The 19286-nt window shown below is 36.7% G+C and overlaps 1 long non-coding RNA gene across 1 annotated transcript in view; it reads right to left on the bottom strand.

Moving 5' to 3' along the window:
• Positions 1-3662: 3662 nt before the first annotated feature.
• Positions 3663-19286, bottom strand: part of LOC129048141 (uncharacterized) — a 67423-nt gene continuing 51799 nt past the window's right edge. Inside the window, exon 3 of the long non-coding RNA XR_008510238.1 lies at positions 3663-4048. This is a non-coding gene — a long non-coding RNA (uncharacterized LOC129048141). The remainder of the gene's footprint in view (positions 4049-19286) is intronic.

Genomic DNA, 19286 nt, shown 5'->3' with positions numbered 1-19286 from the left:
ACAGCAACAGAAAAATGGGAACTTACTAAAGAAAATCGCAGTCATTTGGGGTATTGCATTTTTCTAAAAGACATCTGAATAAGGAGTTTCGCAAACTGGCATTCCAGGAAAATTAACATTTTACATGAAGGAAACTACACACATTTTTACATGAAGGAAACTGTATTTGTTTCACTGTCGTTTTTATTCTTGCTTAATTCACTGACTACATAATTATATTTGATAATAAGTTTTAAAAAGATACACATGATTTTGGCATCATCTGAGCAAAACTACGTCTTTTAATCTAAATTCTTATGGAAATTGAAGAATTAAGAACTACTAAAAAAGGAAACACATTAATTAAGGGTCTACTGTGCTCTTATCAGTTTGCATAACTTGTCTTAGGGAAAGAAGCAAAACTCACATATCATCTTTAGTTTACGGATGCAGAAACTCAAGCTCAGAGAATGAGTGACTCACATAATTACTTATTTTCAGAAACAGAATTCAAATTCTGTTTGGTCGGCTCACAAATTTCCTGGTTTTTCCACTAGAATGAACAACAAAAAAAAACTTTTTATGACTTAATTTTGTAAGTTGTTTACACAAAAATAAAATTAGGAATATAAAGTCATTGTTAAGAAAGTCAATCATTTTAAATTACCACAGACAAAGCCTCATGAAGGATTCCAGCCTTAGCAGTGAGGCTGACCAACCCATTCCACTGAAGAGGGCAGGGCATTCATGCTCGCAGTTACGGAGCACCCATAAGATAACTTTTGTGAATGTATCCCCTTGCTTTCATTTCTGGTTTTTTTTCTAGATCAAATTTTCTAGCACTGGCAACACAGTCCGGCCTTGTAGTTGTCAATTTCTTTGTGATGCCAAGTTCTGGAGTCAAAAATCACTGAACATATAATGCCATCAGACAGAATAAACTAGAGTCACTGCCCAGACTACCTCTAATTCCAGAAAATTCATTTAAAATGTTCTATTGATTGAGTTTATTTTCTAGGGTACACAATTTGCATAAATAACATGTCCGCCCTCTAAGTAGGTTTCATCATTCCTTATGGATTAGGAATCAGGAATCAGGATGGAAGTAAATTTCCCAAAGTTCAAACCGTTACTCGGTCATGTTGTTGGGGATTATAGCCAAATTGTCTTTTTTTTTTTTTTTTAGACTAAGTTTCACTCTGTCACCCAGGCAGGAGTGCAGTGGCGCATGATCTTGGCTTACTGCAAGCTCAGTCTCCTGCTCAGTCTCTTGGGTTCACGCCATTCTCCTGCCTCAGCCTCCCGAGTAGCTGGGACTACAGGTGCCCGCCACCACGACTGGTTAATTTTTTTTTTTTTTTTTTGTATTTTTAGTAGAGACGGGGTTTCACTGTGTTAGCCAGGATGGTCTCGATCTCCTGACCTCATGATCCGCCCGCCTCGGCCTCCCGAAGTGCTGGGATTAAAGGCATGAGCCACCGCGCCCAGCCAAATGTGTCTCATTTTCAAAGGGATTTTCCAGTGCTCCGTGCTGTTTCCTAAAGGTCACTCTAAACATTAATCAGTTGTTTTATGTTGGAGCTCTTCAAGTAAATATCGAGAGCCTCTGTAGATTCAAACCCACTTCCTGGCACTTTTCCAGTGGCCAGTAGGCTCGTTAGGTTTCGTGAGAGGATTAATCAATGCTCATCTTCAAACGCTTCAACACAGCTTCGTGATCTCAAAAAACACAGACCTCTGATAGCTAAATGCATGCTCTATTATTCAATAACTGACAGCCATAGCCACATCTCTGCCTTATTTTTTTAAAGCAAGTGGCATGAAAAAGACATTGTTTGAATTCATACAGCACCAAACATTTTAATATTTTGTTTTCCACTTTTAATTAGCATGCATTAAAAAATGATATTCTCATTTTATGAAAACTGCAAGTAATGGAAATAGCCCATGATATGAAAAGACTATAAACATAAGATCCCACCATATAAATTTTAGATAACAAAAGTTTTTCTAGAAAAGAAATTTGAATAGAATTTTGCCACATCAGTTGCATGTGTTAATGATTGGTAAAATCAATATAAAAAAATAATGTGTATATTGGTAAAATAATTCTTCATTGCTAAGTTTGAATCAAAAATATTCTGACCTGGCCAGGGATGCTGAGACCTGTTTGTAGCTATTTTTTATAATATACCAGAGAAATAGGTATTTGCAATTGCTAGTGGTTGCTAGGGAAGAAAAATATCTTTTAGCTCAATGGTGTGAAATTGAATTCTCCATCCACTTCTTTTGCTGTACTAGGCTATTTGAGTTTTGGAAGTGTCTTCCCTATCCAGTGTATAAGTTAAAATAATGTCTTTATTTTTAAGCCACATCTTGGTTAATATACATGGTATTTTCTTCCACAGTTAAGGCATTTAGAATCTCCTCTTCCCCTCCCCATTTATTCAAGACATTGAACAGCACAGAAGGTTGACTTCCATGACAGATTCCGCAGAGACACTGCCATTGGAGCGCTTCATTCCAGAGCATTGAGGAGACCACCCAGGATCTGCCTGTAGCTTGTTTGGCTTAGGATGGTACACTGCACTGAAAGTCACAGATGTTTTCCTTATGAAACTCTGTGATAGATGATGCGAATGACCCCAGTTTCTCACCCTTGCTCCCACTTGCACATTCTTGCTCAGGCCAAGATTTGTGGCATTGTATCCAAGAAGCTGTTAGGAGAGATAAAGGAAGTGGAGGCCTTGAAACGCACTTGAGAAATCCTCCTGTCTCTGTTGACCTTTCCCGTGATTCCAAGAATATATCTGGTTTATCAAGGTGGAGGAGGGTCAATTTCTCCACTCTCCCAGCTCTGGCCCTTCTAGACTGGCTCCCAGCCAGCCCCTGACATGCAGAGGTGCAGATGGGTGCACAGAATAACCCGCAACTCACTGCAGGGGCGTGAGTCTCCAGCCAGACCAGCCCCTCACTGGCCCACTCAGCCACCCACAGGCTGTGAGCCGAGACCACCATTCACTTTAGGATGCCTCTGATGCTTTTTGACAGTTGTTGTGAAGAATTACTGTGTGAAGAACCGATGCTCTGTACACTCTGCAGTTCTATTACCATGCACATGAGCAATATATTTTTTCTAACTGTGAATAGTAATCAATTGAATGCTTATAAACACTTTCTGCAAAAGTTAAAAACAGCCTGGATTAAAATGCGTTAGAAGTAGCATAGTTAATAAAGTGTTGCTTTTTGAAGTGCTCTGTGTGTGTTCTTGTGTGTTTCATTTGCATTGCTAGTTAAGATGAGCTTCCCAAGGTGGGTCACGGTCAAAAAGCTGGAAACAACCTGCTGAACCAGCGGGACTCTATGGATGGACTCTGTTGACCGGGTTGCATGCAGGAGCTTTGTGGGGTGACAAGATAACATGGGGAGATGGAGACACAGGGAAACAAATGAATTGAGGGCCCCTAGAGCTGTGATCACAGGCTCTGCCATCTGGGTCAGCGGGACCATCTCTGAGCGCGAAGGACAGCAAAACCTTCAGGAATAATGATTCTATAAATTCAAAGCTACATAGTCTATAGGTTTTTCTAATCTGAAAAGACATCTAGGAAATTGGAATGCAAGTGGTCATAAAATGACCTTACTTTTTTTGACAAGTAAATCTAAGGTCGGTCTATTGATAGAAAATAATTAAAAGGCCGATGACACCCAAGAGTGAAATCTGAGTAAGTGTCCCATGTTTTCAGGATATGCATTCAGAATTAGTTTTGATTCCAGGACACAAGACATATGTCCAGGTAACTGAGGAGGGGCAGGCAGCTATGAGTAATTGGCCTAAGCTACTTCATAGACTCTAAATAAAACGTCAGATACAGAACAGTCAGCTTCCTCATTAAACGAAGATCAGAAATCTGCACGTCGGCGATCAAGCTCTGGCAGTTCTTCAACCCAGTAGCCTGAGCTGGGCTATTTTTTCCCCATCCTGTGGTCTCTGGTCTCTCACTGCCCATCCCGCTCCAGAGCGTGACTGTCAATGGGACATTTTGTCCCTGGTCAGCAGTGTCAAGATCTGAGGAAAGGAAAAGGAGCCAGTGATCACTATCATATCATTAAATACACTAAACCAAATAAATAGAGCTCAAATCACGATGAAAAGAAAATTGATAGGAGAGGCAAAGGTTGCTTGAAACATTTGACAAGGCAGTACAATGATCATAACTTACGTTAACGTAGTGCTTGAAAGTTTACAGAACCCTTGCATGTAAAGTAAATAGATGTAAGTGCACAACTGCATGGAATAACGTGGTGCATGATACTTCTTCTATGTGTGATTTTGTTACTCTCATTTTACAAGTGAGGCAAATACAGCTGAGATAATTTTATTGAGTTGTGTGATAACTAAGAAGCTGGTATTCCAAATGAGTCTCTTTAGTTGCCAATACAGTTGCCACTACAGTGAAAGTCTCTATATGCCTCATACATACTAAATGGTTGTCCTTTTCAAAGAGATTGGAGACTGATTGATAAACTCTGAGTTCTAGGCATTTCTTTTCTGTAAGGCTAACAAAAAAAAAGCACAGGCAAAATATGGCCATTTATGTCTCGACATATGCTGTGAATGGTCTTGTCAAAAAGGAAAGAAAATATTTATGAAAGGCTATTCTTAATAATTGGAAAATGTTAGGTGCATATACATTTAAAACACCCATATGATTTTTACTGATAAAAAATGATTAAAACAATTAATTCTGATTGGGCTATAAGCTTTGAGACTTGGCCTTTGAAGTCTGTTTAAAACTTTCATTTATGCAAAGACTCATTTATGCTGCATTTCGAAATTCAGACTCACTAACATTACCCTGATATATCGATAATCTTTTCCTTCATGAGGCTGTGTAACAAACAGCCAGGAATCTTCAGCGCTAAACAACATCAAGCACGAACTGTGCCTGCGTCCGGGGCCAGCGGCTGGGGGAGCCCTGCTGAATGTGTGGAGTTCCCTCACCGGCCCGAGTGTCAGCTGGCTGTTGGCCCATTGAGGAGGGCATTCCCTAGGAGGCCATGTGGATGCTCGCACCTGTCATTCTCCAAGGCTGGGCATTTTCCCGTAGTGATGGCAGGACAGGGTGCAAAAGAGAGCAAGTGAAACACCAAGGCCCCCAGCCAGGGCTTGGACCGGCTCACTGCTATTTATACCACATTCATCATCCAGCGACAGACAGGGTGAGCGCCAGTTTCAAAGAACTGGAAAATAGAATCCACATCCTAGGGGTTATCTGGCATTGTGGTTGCACGTTAGGGTAAAGAATGAGGTCTTCAATGTCATCGTCCACTCCTTTGATCTCGGAATAGGAATAACATTCTGCTCGCACTGTGGCCCGTGTAGACCCGAACGTGGGGCCCTACATTTCCCTTGAGCATAACATTTTTAAAAAAGGAAATAAATTGTGAGGGTTAAACACGATTCAATTGCCAGATTTCACAGTTAAAATGGTACACTTAGTCTATTTTTCTGATTGTGAAAGCTATACATATTCATTATAAAATATTTGAGAAAATGTTTAGTTTCTAAAGATCCTAAAGGGTATGGTTAGGAATATAAACAAAAGATACACTGAAAGATGTTCTATGCATGATTAAAGAGTAATCTAAACATTTTAAGTTGTACATTAAAGTTAATATTGAGAAGAGATAGATTATTGCCTAAATTCTGACAAATATTCCTTAAAATATACAAATACACAATCTGACAACTCATTTGCTACAAGAAATCTGAATGTACATATATGCTACAGTTAAGACTTCTATGGGGAAATCAGATCATGGAATTATGTGGAAAGTTAAAAGTGCTTCCTACAATCAACCAGTCTGCTACAAGTGTAGTCCGTTATTTGAAGGAGATCACAATCATACAATTTAGTAACACACTTGGCAGTGCTGAGTTTCATAATTTACTTATGAAAAGGAATAGTGTCTATGAAAAGGAACCAGAAAAATAACCTGATACTATTTTTGGCATAGCTTTTTCAATAGGTAGAAGCATTTTAAGAAAGGTAGCATGAGATTAATACATTCATAATATAGAACAAGCTACAGAACATCATGAAGATTTTGGACTTCGTAGTTGCCATTATTTTTTCCAATTTCAATAAGGCTACATTTGACACCATATGTATGATGATTATAATGCTGGCTCTGATAATGCCTGGTGATTTTCAAGGATTTTTTTAATACCCATTTTGATGCTTTCCTCTTTATAGTTTCTTCTTCACTGGAGGAAGATATTAAATAGGTGAAGCACATTTGAAAATGGTACTTGAAAAATGAAATGAAATGCCATTGTGCTTCCTGCAGCCCATTCTACAATTTATTTTAACTTCAGAGTTAAAAAGTGTATATTTTTAATTTTCTACCTATCTAGTTATAGCCTAATTGAAAAAAAAAGATGAAAACCTGATTGTTTACTAAGTTTACAGAAAATGTAAATGAACTGATTTCTTTGGATAGAAAAAGACACACATTCAGTGGACAGACTTTAGGTGAATGGAAATTAGTCCTGATCTATTTTGACGTAGCTCTTTATTTTCCGTGTATAACGCAGCTTGCCTTCATGGGCAGGAAGGTGGATCGGGAAGCCGCACGTGCCTGGTGTAGTGTAGATCTAATAGCAGGCATGTTACGAAGATTAAATGAGTCAATGTTTGGAAACCTGTTGGGACGCAGCTGGCAAACGGTGAAAGTGTTGCACGCATCAACTATGATGATGCATTCCAGTGTAAATACAAGATTGAAGATGATTTTTAATACATATATTAAGACTCTGGTTTTCAGGTTAATATTTTTTCAGTTATATTCTTTACCGTGGGGTTTTAGTCCTACAAAATGATGTTGGCCTTTTTATAATTTTGGAGCCCTTGGGGTTGAATTAAAATCCTTCGTTTGTAGCTGGGATAGACTAGTTGCTTCAATGTTGCTATTTCTCAAGCTTCTCTAGCTATGTTGTTGACCAGGTGACCTTGTGGTCCCTCAAATTAAACCTTCACAGTCTCCTCCTTGTTCTAGAATTTGGCCCCGTAAAATGGCTTGTTTTGGCCGACACCACCCAGTAGAGTAGAGATGTCCCCATTCCAGGCCTGGGCCTCTGGAGGCTGCGCGTTTGCCTTAGGATCTGTAATTGGCTGGGGATGGTTGCTCACACCTGTAATCCCAGCACTTTGGGAGGCCAAGTTGGGCAGATCACTTGGGCAGATCAGTCTCCTCTGCCATTTCCCAGGAGCCTGTGAAGGCCTTCTGGAGCAGAAGAGATGAGAAGAATGGAAAAGGACTTGGCTGTCCATCTTTAAGGTCAGTCTAAGTCAAAAGCCAGCCCCACCTAGACATGTGAGTGAGCCCAGCCCAGACCAGGAGGACCACCCAACCTTGCCATTCACTGATCCTCCAACTCATGCACTAAGTAAAGGCTTATTGTTTAAGACCACTGAATCTTGGGATGGTTTGCAGTGAAGCATCATCAAGGCAAATATGGAGCTAAAACAGTAGCACAATAAAGAGTAAATATATTTATAACAACCAGTGGTCCTGATGTAAAATGTTATTAGCATTGTTTAGTTAAGGACATAGAAATGAGAACATACTAGTATATAAGAAGCATGCATAGTGCTTTATGCAGACAAATTAAAAAACAGACAAGTCTAGACAGGTGTTATAAGCATTCAGGAAGTCAAACCTGACTTTCCGTGTGTGATTAGGTAAGAAGATTTAACACATGATTAAGCAGGAAGATGTGCATGGGTAGGAACTTATGAAGCACATTAAATTGCTTTATTCTCCTTTGATATTTTAGAGCATCATATTCTCAGGAGAAGTGCTACAAGTTCCCTTTTAGGAATACGTATGAGATCTGCTTTGTCAAGATTCAAGGATGAAAAGAGAAGAAGAAAAAAGTATCATAGTTAATTTTTCTTTTATACATATATATATATATATCATAGTCGATTTTTCTAAAATTTTTCATAGTTCATTTATTCATTCCAAGAAGTGAAAAAAAGAAAAAGGAAAAAGAGCAAAAGACTAATGACTTCTTAGCCCCGCATTTTCCACTTGATTGATAAACCAAATTTTCTATTTGAGTTAATTCTGCAAAATGTTAACTCAGTAACACTGCAGCCTGATTTAGATAAAACTAATCATTCAAGGAAAGTCCAGCCAACTGACCATTTCTTCTAGTGAATCTCCCATTATTTGGATTCTAATCTTTTAGAAACCCCATTGTGAGGCAGAATTTATGCTTCTGGATGAACCAGCCAGTCAGTGAGACTCACTTTTGTTTTTTAGGTTAGGGAAGAATTTCTTACCTATAAGTGCCACTTGCTGACAGGCAACATTAATTAAGATAAGCATGAATTAAAGACAATTAAATGTTGTCTGACCAGCTGTATTACAGAACAAGCCAGTGAAGTATTTTATTTATTTAGTAGAAATTCGGAATCCATATCATTTCCTTCTGCTCATGTAACTGTAAATCTTAGAGAGGAGGGTAGATGTTCCTGTTCTGATACTGTCTGCAGATGAGCTCCATGTAGCCTGCATAGCCCCTAATCATAATACGAGCCTTTGTCACCAATGAAAGGTGGAGGACCCAGGAACCTCCTGTTGTGTAAGTTTTGAACACCACATGGTAGCAAACTCACTTTTTCCAATTATAAATTAAGTAAGCATCTTTTAATTAAAGTTTCACACCTTACGCTAAGGCAATTGTTGTATTTCATTAATGTTTCTGAAGTTACAACCCTTCATTGAAAAACTCAGATGTGAGTATGTCAAATAAATCCCATTTCACATGGGGAACATAAAAAAGGATAACACTCTGGCTCTTGGAAGAATCAAGAAAACTAATTGTTAAAATGATACAATTACAGGATTTGTTTTTGTTTTTGAGATGAAGTCTCACTCTGTCATCCAGGTTGGAGTACAGTGATGCGATCTCGGCTCACTGCAACCTCTGTCTCCCAGGTTCAAGTGATTCTCCACCCTCAGTCTCCTGAGTAGCTGGGACTACAGGTGTGTGTGTGCCACAACACCAGCTAAATTTTTATATTTTTAGTAGAGATGGGATTTCACCATGTTGGCCAGGCTGGTCTGACCTCAAGTGATCTGCCCAACTTGACCTCCCAAAGTGCTGGGATTACAGGCATGAGCAACCGTCCCCAGCCAACTACAGGATTTTTATAATTGATATCCTGATACAAAATGACCTATTAATCTGCTATTTATGGTGTTGGTATTGAGGTTCATGGTTGAAGAAAGGAAGTCTGAAAATGCTAAAAATCAACGAAGAGTTGGCTGATAGTTCACTACCCGATTTCTTCTTTCCTAAGTGGCAGCTATAGCAACAATGCCCAACTCCTGGGCCTTCCTTTTCCCATTTGCCCAGAAATAGTCTGGATTGTTGAGGACCAAATCCTTCATTTTGGTGATGAGCTCTTCAGCAATCTCCTGGGCATTGAAGTGGACAAATGAGAAGTTCCTGAACCAATTTCATGGTACAGTCTCTTCCAGGGCAGTCTTCTGCAGGGTAGAAAATGGATCACAAAATGCCTTGAAGTCAATGCATTTGTACAGTTTACAAATGAAGGCATCTTTAATTTCAACACTTTTCCCAGAAGAAGTCTCACTATTACATTGTCTATATTGACATTCACTTTGCAAGAAATATTTAATTAAAATATAACAAAAACCATTTGATTGTTGTCTATCTCATGCTAGTTAAAATAATCAATTAAAAAGCTGAATCAAAGAAAATATACATTTCTGATAAAGGCAAAGTTTAGAAACACGTCTTATTTTTACACAAATCATCATATAATTTAACTCAATTCAAAAAAAAAGTCTTTTTTTTCTTTTCTTAGACAAGCTATTCCTAAAGTTAATATAAGAAAAGGAAAATGTATAGTCAAAAAGTTTCTGACAAACATGAATAATGAAAATATTTTAACTGTGTAGTAGGTAAAAACATGTTATAAAGAGACTATGATTAAAAGTTTGGTGCTAGAGGATGAATAGATACACGAGTACAGTCCACAGACAGCCACAAATGTGCTATGAGATGAAAACTGCACTAGGTAGGAACAGCTCATTATTTAAACAATGGCATGTGTACAATTGACATTGTAGTGTATTATCTCACTAAATAAAGTTAGGGCATTATCTCATACCTTTGGTAAAAAATTTCTAGATGAGTAAAAGTTTAAAAATAAAATTAAAGCAACAAAATAGTATGTAAAATGTGGATTTATTTTAAATAAAGACAAAACCCAGAAATTACAGATTAAAGGTACACAACAGTATGTGTAATGTGTGACTCTTTAAAAATGATGGTTTAATATGCAGATATGCTTCTGCGTTCATAAAATAATCCTGGAAAGACCTATGAGAGTAGTACCAGTTGTCGCTTTGGTGGATGGAATGGGATAAAGGACAAGTGATAATTAGGAAATGTAAATTCACTACATGACACTTTTGTGCGTCTTAGGTGTTTAATTGTGTGTGTGTACTGTGTTAACAAGTAAATAAAAGACAATTCGCAAATTTCAAACGGAGACTTTGTTTCCTGTAGGACATGGAATAAACTTGGAAGTGGTCACTCCCTTCTTCACAACGAGAAAAAAAGCCCAACAAACTGAAAAATTGACAACTCTTTTTCGATCTTGGAGAAAACGGACATCATAGGACAAATGCTTCCCCTTACCTTGGAGAGACAGGCAGGTGAGCACACGGAACTGCAACTTACTGAAGTGGAATCCTCCGTGGGAACCACAGCTATGACAGGGAGACCTAAACCGCAATTGCTGAGTTTCTCGAGACTCCAAGTGGACAAGTCTGATGGTTAAAATCCAGAGGGGGAAACTGCATTGGGGTGGAGATCCCAGGGGGATACTGTATTCTGTATTGAGATGGATATCCCAGCGGGATATACTGTATATTGGCGTGGAGATCCCAGGGGGGGATATACTGTATATTGGGGTGGAGATCCCGGGGGATATACTGTATATTGGGGTGCAGATCCCAGGGGGATATACTGTATATTGGGGTACAGATCCCAGGGGGATATACTGTATATTGGGGTGGAGATCTCAGGGGGATATACCGTATTGGGGTGGAGATCCCAGGGGGATATATTGTATTGGTGTGGAGATCCCATACTTTTGCAAGGTTTACCCCCAGAAGCTCAATCAGGTTCTGACAGTGAAAACCAGAGAAAAACCCCTGGAGAAAAAGGAAACATTTTGCAATATGCCATGGTACTCTCTTTTTCTTAACTAATGTGCTCTCAGGAGAAGCTCTTAAATCAAGCCTAACCTGCTGGGGTATTATCAGAGCCCACCTGACCTGGGAGAAGAGAAATAAATTCCCAACTCCAGCCCACTGTAGGCAACGTGTCCCAGCTAAGGGGGGAAAAATTGAAACCTTGACAAACACTTGCGAAGGTCACAGGCTCTCTAGTGACTGAGACCTACTCACATGCCAATAGAAAGCTTCCTCTCCCCCCACAGCCTACCAGCTCATCAGTGGGGTCCCCTCCTTCTGCAAGTGCCCTCCCTATCTTTTTTGGTATACCACTCATGTATTGGTCAAAGTGGTTTATTACAATACCATGTTCATCTAAGCGTGGAGCACTAGGACGTTTGTCCACCTTCACATTTATGATTTGGCCAAGGGTTTCCCAGCCCTTTTCTATATTCTAGTATTAAGAGCAAATGTTTTGCTTAGATTCAGGATTAATTATTTGAACACAAAAGGATTCACAGGCAAGGCTATGAGCTTTCCCTTTCATCACATTATTTGCCACGGTTTCTGATTGTCCCACTTTACTGATACCAAAGTTAAATCAGTGTGCTCAGCCTCATATTCCCAGAGGAAAGTTTCACACCAAAGTTTTGATTAATGGTTTTAGCAGCTATTTTTGATAGTTTCTTTTAAAAAAGATTTCATTGGGGATTGTAAAATTGTGATGTTCTAATACTGTTGGTCCTTCTATAGTTAATTGGAATTTGTCTATAATGAAGGATTTCTTTCCATCAACTATTTGAATGCACTAAAGTAATAGCTCAGAGAAGGCAGGATACCTACTAGCTTTTCTCTCTATTTGTCAACTGTAAGAATAATGATTCAGTACCCTTGGGTCCACCACAACATCTTATACTTCATATAAACTAAAAATGCTTGTGCAAAATTATATTAAATTTTTATTTTTCCTAAATTGTTTGCTAAGCCTCTTCAGTATTTTTTGAATTTCTTCTATCTTCTTCCTACTTAGTGATTTCATTTTCACATGAATGAGTATATTCAAGATTTTTCTATGTGATTATATTTTATAAAGAACCAGACATTTTGTGATTTTCTTACAACTTTACATTTTCTAATATATTAATTATTTGTTTTTAAAATTTTATTTTCCTTTTTTCTTATGCAACTTTTACATAAACTTTTTAATTTTAGAACAATTTTAAAGAAAAAAACCAGTAGATTCCTATATACCCCACGTTCTCTTTTCTTACATTAGTATGATAATTCTTTACATTAGTATGGTACTTTTGATATAAATAATAAATCAATACTGACACGTTATTGTTAACTAAAGCGCATACTGCATTGAGATTACTTTATTGCACACCTAAGGGCCTTTTTCTTCTCCAGGATCCTATCTATAACTGTGATGCTGTCTTAGGCTCACCTTGTCTGAGACAGATTCTCAAACTTGTCTTTGATGACCTTGTCATATTTGAGGAGTACTGTCCAGGTGTTTAATACAATGTCCCTCACCTGGTATTAGTCTGCTGTCTTTCTTATGACTAGACTGGGGTTGTGCGTTTTGGAGAAAAAAACTAGAGAGTTAAAATACCATTTTTTTAACATCACATCAACAGTACAGACTATAAATATTGTGTTTTGCTTGACTTGTTTTTCTGTTGCTGTTGTTTTGAGAACTTCCTTATTTTCTGGCACTACAAGATGCTCTGGAATTATCTTATATTTTTTCTGCTTCAGTCCTGGAATCTACCATTTCTTGAAAGTGCGCTGGTTCATTTTATTGGAGAATGGTCTTAGAAACCAAGATGGGTGTTAGGTGTGTTTGCTGATACTGGGGTATTGTTGCCACTGGGTGCTTTGGTTTTTATTTAACGTATTTTTGAACTTAAGAAATATGAGGTGAAGGCTTAGATTGTTTTTATTGCATAAAAATATTTGAAGCTAGAACATATTTCAATGAGTTTCCTATTGCTGCGTAACAAATTACCGTAACCTTATGGCTTAAAACAGGATGAACTTTATTGTCTTACCATTTTAGAGCTCAGAAGTCCTAAATAGGTATCACTGAGATGAAATCAGAGTATCAGCAAGGCTGTGTTCCTCCTGCAGGTGATAGCCAAGCATCTGTTGACATGCCTTTTCCAGCTTCTGTTAGGTTGATGCGAAAGTAATTGAGCCTCTCGATGAGTTCAAATGGCAAGAAGTGCAATTGCTTTTGTACCGATCTGATAGAAGTCACCTGTATTCCTGGACTTGCAGCCCCTTTTCCAATCTTCAAATCCAGCCATGTCTGTTCAAGTCCTTCTCAAGATCTCTTCTCTCTGGTTCTGTCTTTTGGTTTTCTCTTCCACTTTAAGGACCCTGTTCCTGACATTAGGCCCACCTGGATGATACAGAACTATTTCCCCTTCTTACTGTCAGAGGCTTAGCAAACAGTTTCATCTGCAACCCAGATTTCCGTTTGCCACGTTTCCTAACCTAGGAGTAGGTTTTAAGAATTCTTTTGGTAAACATATTTTTGGTAGCCATAACATGCCCGCCATAACTATGTTGGGTATATATTGATATATAGAGGTTTTTTTCATTGTTTTTCAAATACTTTGATATTATTTTTCTGATTTCTTTGACCAAACAATTATTTTGGATCTTTTTAAAAACTTGCTTGTATTTGTAGAAAACTCTCTTATTAAAGAGCTGCAATTAATTTCCAGATTTATTAAAATATGATCAGCAAAAATTGATTTTTTCAGTTTGTGAACATTTGGATTGATTTTATTAGAGCCTAGTACAGAATGAATTATTGGTGGTTGCTTTAAACATACTTTCTACCTAGGAAAAACTTTTAATAGCTTTAAAAATATCTTTATTGTTTATTCGTATTACCCCTGTTTTGTCTGCATGATGATTATTTGTGTGGATATCCAGGGAACTCACATGAAGCTTAGGATAAGCTCAAAGTAATTGTGCCAGAAGAAAGATAGGCAGGCATCAGTGAGCTCCTCTGCTGCTAAACTAAATCCCTGATTTTAGGCTTGTGGATTGCGACAAAATGCAGTTATGTTATTATTATATTAACAAGCTCATAAAAGTTTTGGTGTTACCTTTAAATACTATGCCTTGTGTGATGAATTTGATACTGAATAGAGATATAACTGACTTGAGGGGCAAATGCATTTCATTCGGGATTGAGAGAGCTGCTGTGTGACTATGTGCTTATTTTCAGTGGCATAACATCAGCAGTATTTTCCTTAAACCCGCCTACTCCTACCAAAGCTCAGAGACAGAATAATACAAGAAATGTTGTTTCTAAAAAGTGGCATTAATATTTATGATAAATAATTCGTCAAAGTCAGTACTTTTTTTTTTTTTTTTTTGAGACAGAGTCTTGCTCTGTCGCCCAGGCTGGAGTGCAGTGGCATGCTTTTGGTTCACTGTAACCTCCACCTGCCGGGTTTGAGCAATTCTCCCACCTCAGCCTCCTCAGAAGCTGGGACTACAAGTGCGCACCACCACATCCAGCTAATGTTTATATTTTTAGTAGAAACGGGGTTTCACCATGTTGACCAGGCTGGTCTAGAACTCCTGACCTCAGGTGATCCTCCTGCCTTGCCCACCCAAAGTGCTGGGATTATGGACGTGAGTCACCACTCCCAGCCCAGTACATTTTTTAAAATGTACTTAAAGGGAAAACCTCTTTTGATTCTAATTTTATTTCACAGACATTGATATTAGAGGTTATTTTATTATTTTGTAGGCATTCCCGTCTTTCGGGACATATTTCTATTTTTGGAAATAAAAAAGGAATAAAGTTAATGGAGTTACAGCTTCAAGTTAATAAAGTTTCTGGAGAACTGAAATATGCTCATATTTATAATTTACACAGATAATATGTGACTAAAATACTGAAGCATATATGCTAAATGTTTTTTTTTCTATGTTGTTGATTGCCTTTTAAAAAGTTAGGACCGTATACCTTAATTACCTTGGCATTTTTTTGTTAACTAAATACATACAGAAATGAAAAATAGGGCCAAAGGAGGAAAAAGAATACGAGAGAAGGAAGGAGGCTTAGTTCAGACATCTTATTTCACTGAAAGCAGTTGCTGCTGTTTTATATGATAATATCCATTAATTTCTATAACTTTTTTTGCCAAAAAGTCTTGATGAAAGTTGGGTTTACTTTCATCTTAGGGTATGAAGTCGTGTGGCATATTCGTTTTTTAAAAAAACTACTGAAAAGTATCCCTTTTTTTTGTTTTGTTTTGTTTTTGTTTTTCTTTTTGTTTTGTTTTTTGTTTTGTTTTGTTTTACTAATAATATTAGGGGCTAAATGCTCATGTTATTATTCACTCAAACCTAAGCACAGACACACACACATGTGCACACACACCCCACTGTTAATGGTTTCTGGCCATGTTCTTTCACTTCCCTGTATACATAACCAATAAACAGAATGCACAGTGCACCTTTGTGTTAAATTATGAGCCTGGACTAATTTGATTGAAAAATGGTCCATTTCCTATATAACTTAATTTTGTTTAAGTAAGCATGTTATTTCATAAAAATCAGTGACTAGTAAGGCTTAAACTCTGGAAAGGGTTAAAATATTCAGGGAAAATTTTAATTGACATTTTATTTGAAGAGAAACAAATAATAGTTTATGTTAATATGCTCATGTGTTTTTAGTGAATCAACACTCAAATATAAAAACAAGAACTCTCAAAATTTCTCATAATACACAGTCATTGCTATCACTGTAACAAAACATTTGGCAGATGGATGAATATATAATTTCATGATTTTTTTCAAATTAAACATTATTGGGCAACTAATCATCTCTAACTTCAGCATAATTTTAAATTGTTGCTATTTATTGAAGAGTTCTGAATTTTCTCTTATTTTATATGTAGCTTCATATAGTGAAAAATAAGTTCAACCTGTTGGAAAGAAAGAAAGAAAATTGTCTTTGCTCACAGTTGAAATGACTAAGTAGAAAATCTGAAAGAATTGACAAAAATCTTCTGGAACTAAATAAGCAATTATAACAAGGTTGCAGGATACAAGGTTAAAGTACAAGTCAATCCTTTTTACCAGCAATGAACAAATGAAATTTGAAATAAAAAAAGCATAATACTTAATTAACACCCTTCCAAAATGAAATATTTATGTATAAATCTATCAAAATATGTACAAGATCTATGTTAGGAAAACTACAAAACTCAGACAAAATATTAAAGAATAACTAAATAAATGGAACGATATTCCATGTTCATGGATAGGATGACTCAATGTTGTCAAGATGTCAGTTTTTCCCAACCTAATATATAGATTCACCACAATCCCAAACAAAATCTCGGCAAGTTATTTTGTAGATATTACCAAACTCATTCTAAACATTATAGGGAGAGTGGTAAAAGATCCAGAATAGCCAGTACATCACTGAAAGAGAAGAATAAAGTTGAAAGCTAATACTATCTGACTTCAAGGCTTACTAAAATGCTCTGATAATCAAGACAGTGTAGTATTGGTAAATAATAGAAAAAGAGATAATTAAAATAGAATATAGTGTGGAAACAAGTAGAAACTCAACCAACCAAATAAATAAAACAATGAAATTCAAGGCATTGGTGTCTGGTAAGGAAGGACAGTAATTCTTGAGAAACTAGAAACAAACTAGGTGGCCCAGGAAGAGCACAACATCTTCCAGCCAGGAGAGAAATGACCTGGTAATCCAGAGAAGCCACAGAACCCAGAGTTTGCATGGCAATGTACTGAGAAGGAGAGTTCTGCAGAGAGAGAATGACTTACATCTAAAGGGAACACACGTTGAGCTGAGTGCCGATCACACACGCATGTGAGAAGATACCAGACTCCAGAGAAAGAACCTGGGAGACTAAGGCAGACTTGTTCACTCTCAACAACATCTTTAGCCTCTTATACCCCAATCTCCTAAAAAATACTTAATAAAATCACAGGTAAGAAATGATGCCTAACTCATTTAGCCAAGATTTTAAGAATGAATTAATCATTACTTAAGAAATTTGACATTTGAAATTAGCATTATGTTGATACATGGCATTAAAAAAGCTCTGATTGGCCTTTAACTTACATCAAAAGTTAGTTTTTCTTTTGCAATATGTTATTGTAAATTTAATAAGAAGTCACCAAACATGACTTTAATCTCAGTGAATTAATAAACATATATAATTTCTTTCTTTGAGGATAATATTTTGTGCAGTGTTACTGGTACTTATGAAATCATGAAATACTTCTCTAAGTTTTTTATTTTATTTGCAACATCATAATTATCTATTTCTATTAATCAATACATTTGTGAGGGAAGAAAGCCAAAAACTTCTATAGAATATTATTTTCCTCAAGCTTCAAACAAACTTCCTATAAGAAAAAATAATAAAAGACATTATATCCAACACAGTATTAGTGTACTTAAGAGGCAGGCCTGCCAATAAACATTAGCTGGTTAAATAAACCCACTAAACAGCCACAATTTTCTCATTACAAAGATATATCGAACAGCATTGCCCTTTAGGGGTTATAGAGAATAGAACTGAACTACTAAAAATGGAAATTTATTCTTCAACATATTGCTGCTTAAATGGGGAATATTCTGATGTCTCTAAGGCTTTTCTGGATAATTTTACCAGTTTATGACCCTAATATTTCAAGGCCACGGAATAGCTTTTCTTTTTTTTCTTCTTTAGAGTAAGTTAGAGTATGTCATCTGTCCTATGATTACCACATCTTTATGTCATGCAGGTTGTTGTCCCTTGATCTAATAAAAATCATGTCACATTATTTAGTAGCGTTTTCTATTATTTGGTGGTATTTGCTAACAAATACATAATAAAGTAATGTACAAATAAAGTTCAATAATAAAGTCACCATAAATTGTTATGCAATTTTCTTTACTGACATTTTTTTTTAATATAAGCATATTGAAAAAGGATTTCTTGGCACTTCTCTGGTCTCTTGTGTATTAAATGGCTAGCACAGTGTTTAATTAAATGTGCCCAGGGCTATGAAAGCAAGATTGCTGTAACAGCAACACATTCATGACAAAATCAAAAGATGGCAACATTCACACCAGAGGCGGCAATACTGAGCCCTGTTAATTTTCTTTATCCTTAAGTTGAAACATTTCTTTAGGTCAAGAGAAGCATATGATTTTATGGATATCATTTAATAATTTAAAAAATTGATTATAACTCTTAAACTTCTTTTATACCTATGTCTTTATTCAAATGACTTTTCATTTTGGAGCTTCTCTGAATGTCATAGAGGTTCTGTGGTGAAGATAATTTTGTTTAGCAAGCATGTCTGATATTCTTTTATGTTTTTAAAATCATAATGGAAATACACTTTGTCTAATTTGATCTTCCCGTTATTTAGTTACAAATAATGCTATTTGTAGCATTCATTATCATGCCTTCAATGACTGCATTACTAATTATACCCAATGACTTGTAGGTTTTGTAGCTATGAGAACTTAAAATTCTATGTGCAGATTCTAGGAAAAAGAATTTTAAGAAGACTGGAGAAGTACTAGTCTCTGCTTAACCAGACACAACTTTTAAAAAACTTAAAATACATGTCATGCTTTTAGCTAATTTCTGAATGTGAGAGTTAATTCTCTTTGATATCTGTAAAGTTTAAGAACTCCTAGTTCACAGGAAGATCTAGAAAATTATTCTAGAGCAAAGACAGACGATGTCAGCATCATATACACAGAACATTCCCTTCAGAGCAAAATGAGGGGGCTATTACTTATCTATAATTGTCATAGAGATATGCAAAATATTAATAAAACTTCTCATATGTAATTAGCTCAATCCCTATCCAACTGGCTTCTCCTCGTTTCTCTCTCAGCCCAGCAAGACCATAGCATTCAAATAAGCAAATCCTGTTCCTGCCCCATTTCTCTGAATGAAATGGCTTCAATGAAGCCTGGCATGGAGGCCCTTCTGAAATGACAAGTG

This window comes from Pongo abelii, chromosome 8 (assembly GCF_028885655.2).
Source record: "Pongo abelii isolate AG06213 chromosome 8, NHGRI_mPonAbe1-v2.0_pri, whole genome shotgun sequence".
In the NCBI taxonomy this organism is placed as follows: domain Eukaryota; kingdom Metazoa; phylum Chordata; class Mammalia; order Primates; family Hominidae; genus Pongo; species Pongo abelii.
Note: the sequence above shows the minus strand (reverse complement) of the source record. Positions and strands in the feature narration are given on the sequence as shown.